General features: G+C 39.6%; 1 long non-coding RNA gene across 3 annotated transcripts in view; it reads left to right on the top strand.

Moving 5' to 3' along the window:
• The first annotated feature begins 18 nt into the window (after window positions 1-18).
• Window positions 19-4,255, top strand: part of LOC112659923 (uncharacterized) — a 63,014-nt gene continuing 58,777 nt past the window's right edge. For all 3 annotated transcript variants that reach the window (XR_003136578.3, XR_003136580.3, XR_003136579.3), the window contains exon 1: window positions 19-294. This is a non-coding gene — a long non-coding RNA (uncharacterized LOC112659923). The remainder of the gene's footprint in view (window positions 295-4,255) is intronic.

Raw genomic sequence — 4,255 nt, 5'->3', positions numbered from 1 at the left:
CGGGGAGGAGCGGAGGCCACGCCGTCCCGCCCCTCCTGGCCTCCGCCTGGAGCGCGCTGCTCCGGGGCGGCGGGGCTCGCTCTCCGGGTGCTGCTGCGGCGGGCGGCGGGCTCCGGGCCGGCCCCTGTTGCGGCGCGGGCCGAATCGGCGGAGTCGGAGGTGCGGCGGCTGAGGGAAGCCCTCCCCGCCTTTCCTTTGTCCGTTCGCTCGTGGACTTACACGCGCACCCACTTAGGACAGACGCTCGGCTCCGGTGGACGCCGGCTACGAGAACCTCCAACTACCTGCAAATCCGTAAGTGTTCATTAACATGTGTCGGTCGGTGCCCTCTCCTCAGGCCGCCAAATGCTCTCCTAGACTTTGCCTGAGAGAGTGAAGGTGAAATCCTAAACAGAAGTCTAAAAATGAACAGGTGAGACCTAGTGAAAATCCAGGTAAAGGCAGGTAGCTTTAGGACCAATTTGTTCAATTCCAAAAGAGGAATGCAAGGAAGGAAAGAATATCTGCTAGAGTCTCTGTTTCACTCCAATATAATAGTATAAGGATGTCGGCAAACTCCGGAGGCTCTGCGATCAGGTGCTTGTGTTTGGTAAATTGGCATCACCCAGATTTACCTGATTTGCTAAATGGAGTCAATTCAGTTCCAGGATGCGTTGATAAACAGCATTCAAAGAAAGTGATTTTATGGTCTCTACACTTAAAAGGAACCGAAAAGAACTAGTAGAATACTTAGCTGTGGTAATATACTTTTTTTTTAAAAGCAGTTTTTGTATATATTTCCAGTGTTTTAAAAGTTTTTATCATGTAGTGTAATCATCTGTGTTGTCCATCCAGTACCATTTTGTGTAGACCTGATTTATTATTCATTGATTGATACATAATGGCTTACGACATTATATTAGCTTTACATGTCCAGCTAATGATTCTATATTTGTATATACTGCAAAATGATCACAATAGATCTAACATTGGTCACCATACATGGTTACATTTTTTTTCCTTGGACTTTTTTTTTTTTTTTTCTTTTCAATTCATGAGAGACACACAGAGAGAGGCAGAGACACAGGCGGAGGGAGAGAAGCAGGCTCCCTATGTGGAGCCTGATGCCGGACTTGATCCCAGGACCCCAGGATCACACCCTGAGCTGAAGGCAGATGCTCAACCACTGAGCCACCCAGGCGTCCCTTTTTCTTGGACTTTTAAGATCTCTCTTAGCAACTTTCAAATATACGGTAGAGTATTGTCACCTACAATCACCACACTGTACATTACATCCCCAGATCTTATTTTCTTTTTTTTCTTATTTTCTAACCATCCTTTACCCTCCAGCCCCTGGCAACCTCTGGCAACTGTCGATCTATTCTCTATGAGCTTGTTTTATATTGTTTTGTTTTTTAGATTCCACATATAGACGAAATTATATAGTATTTGTCTTTCTCTGTCTTATTTCACTTAGCATGATATCCTCAGGCTTTATCTCTATTGTCCCAGATGGCAAGATTTTCTTTTTAATGGCTGAGTAATAGTCCATTGTATGTGTCTATATACATATACACACTTTGGTTTCTTTATCCATTCATCCATTGATGGACACTTCCATGGTTTCCATGTCATGGCTGTTGTAAATATTGCTGCAGTGGACATAGGGGTGCATATATCTTTTCTAGTAAGTGTTTTCATTTTCTTTGGAAAAATACCCAGCTGTAGAATGCTGAATCATATGATAGTTCTCTTTTTTTAATGTTTTAAAGAACCTCCATACTGTTTTTCCTAATAGCTGCACTAACTTACAGTCTCACTAGCAGTGCATGAGAACTTCCCACTTGTTATTTCTTGTCTTTTTCAGAATACCCATTCTGACAAGTGTGAGGTGTTATTTCCTTGTGGTTTTGATTTTAATTTCCCCGAAGATTAGTGATGTTGAGTATCTTTAAATTTGTCTGTTGGCCATATTGTATATCTTCTTTGGAAAAAAATGTCTACTCAAGTTTTTTTAAGATTTTATTTTTATGGGATCCCTGGGTGGCGCAGCAGTTTAGCGCCTGCCTTTGGCCCAGGGCGTGATCCTGGAGACCCGGGATCGAATCCCACATCGGGCTCCCGGTGCATGGAGCCTGCTTCTCCCTCTGCCTGTGTCTCTGCCTCTCTCTCTCTCTCTCTCTCTCTCTCTCTGTGTGACTATCATAAGTAAATAAAAATTAAAAAAAAAAAGATTTTATTTTTATTTATTCATGAGAGACAGAGAGAGGGGGAGAGAGAGAGAGAGGCAGAGACACAGGCAGAGGGAGAAGCTCCTCCATGCAGGGAGCCTGATGCAGGACTTGATCCCGGGACTCTAGGATCAGGCCCTGGGCCGAAGGCAGCGCTAAACCACTGAGCCACCCGGGCTGCCCTCTACTCAAGTCTTCTGCCAATTTTTAAAAAATGGATTGTGGTCTTTGCTTTTTTTTTTTTTTTTTTTTCTTTCTGTTGAGTTGTAGGATTTCTCTATATTTTTTGGATACTAACCCCTTATCAGATATATGATTTGGACATATTTTATTCCATTCCATAGGTTGCCTTTTCATTTTGTTGATGGTTTCCTTTGCTGTGCAGAAGCTTTTTACTTTGACGTAGTCCCATTTGTTTGTTTTTACTTTTGCTGCCTTTGCTTTTGGTGTTAGATTAACAAAACAGTTATTGTCAAGACTGATGTGCAGGAGCTTACCACCTGTATTTTCCTTATTACCTAGGAGTTTTATGATTTCAGGCCTTAAATTTAAGTCTTTAATCCATTTTGAGTTTGTTCTCATGTATAGTATATGATAGTAGGCCAATTTCATTCTTTTGCACAAGGCTGCCCACTTTTTCCACCACCATTTGTGGAAAGGGCTATCTTTTCCCCATTGTATATTCTTGGCTCCTTTGTCATAAGTTAATTCACCATGTAGGTGTGGGTTTATTTCTGGACTCTGTATTCTCTTCCCTTTATCATCTATGTTTATACTGACACTATACTATTTGGTTACTGTAGCTTTGTAATATACTCTGAAATCAAGGAGCATGCCTCTAGATTTGCTCATCTTTGTGAAGATTGCTTTGGCTGTTCGGGATCTTTTGTGGTTCTGTACGCATTTTAGGATTACTTGTTCTATTTTTGTGAAAAATGCCATCAGACTTTTGAAAGGAATTGCATTGAATCTGTGGATTGCTTTGAGTACTAAGGGCATTTTAACACTATTAGTTCTTCCAGTCCCTGAACAGGGAATATCTTTTCCTATACTTGCTGCTTCTTCCATTTTCTTTTGTTAATGTCTTAGAGTTTTCAGGGTATAGATCTTTCACCTCCTGGGTTAATTTTATTTCAACTTATTTTATTCTTTTTTCTTCTTTTTTTTTTTCTTCGTTTTCTTCTTTTAAAGAGAGAGGGAGAGTAGAGGCAGAAGGAGAGAGAAAATCTTTTTTGGGGTGCGGGAGGAAGAGATAGAATTTTAAGCAGGCTCCACAATCAGCATGGAGCCCCATGTGCCACCCCATCTCATCAGAGATTATGACTTGAGCCAAAATCAAGAGTCAGACATTTAACCAACTGACGTATCCAGATGTCCTTCTATTTTATTCTTTTTGATGCAGTTGTAAAGGAGATTGTTTTCTTAATTTTTCTTTCTGATAGTTCATTTTTAGGATATAGAAACAACAGATTTTTATATACTGATTTTGTACCCTGTAACATTATCGAGTTTATTAGAATAGTTTTTCGGTAGAGTCTTTAAGGTTTTCTTGATGTATTATCTGTATATAATATGTAATGTGCAAATAGTGACAGTTTTACTTCTTTTCCAGTTTGGATGTCTTTATTTGTTTCTTTTCTAATTGTTCTGGCCAGGACCTCCAGTATTATGTTGAACTTAAATTTATGGTATTAAAATTACTTTTTAATTACCTAAGTTATTCATAAAAACAACATTCTTCTAATAACAAATAGAAACATGGTAAATAAGGCTAAAATCTCATTTAACCACTCCCTTTGACCTATGCTTACACCAATTCTGGTCCTCACCTGGTTTCCTCAGAAGTTATCAGACTGATGGGATTTCTGCAAGTCTTATTTCTATGTATTTATATACCTGTGCATATTCCTACAGAAAACCATAGAAATATGTGTGCTTTTAAACTACTATCAAAAACAAACAAACAAACAAAAAACTATCAATATCTGCAACTTCTTTTGTTTATTCAGAAATATATTTTGGTGTCTCCCCATACTAGTTTGTAT

Source organism: Canis lupus, chromosome 2 (genome assembly GCF_003254725.2).
Source record: "Canis lupus dingo isolate Sandy chromosome 2, ASM325472v2, whole genome shotgun sequence".
Lineage (NCBI taxonomy): Eukaryota > Metazoa > Chordata > Mammalia > Carnivora > Canidae > Canis > Canis lupus.
This window is presented reverse-complemented; position numbering and strand designations above follow the sequence as displayed.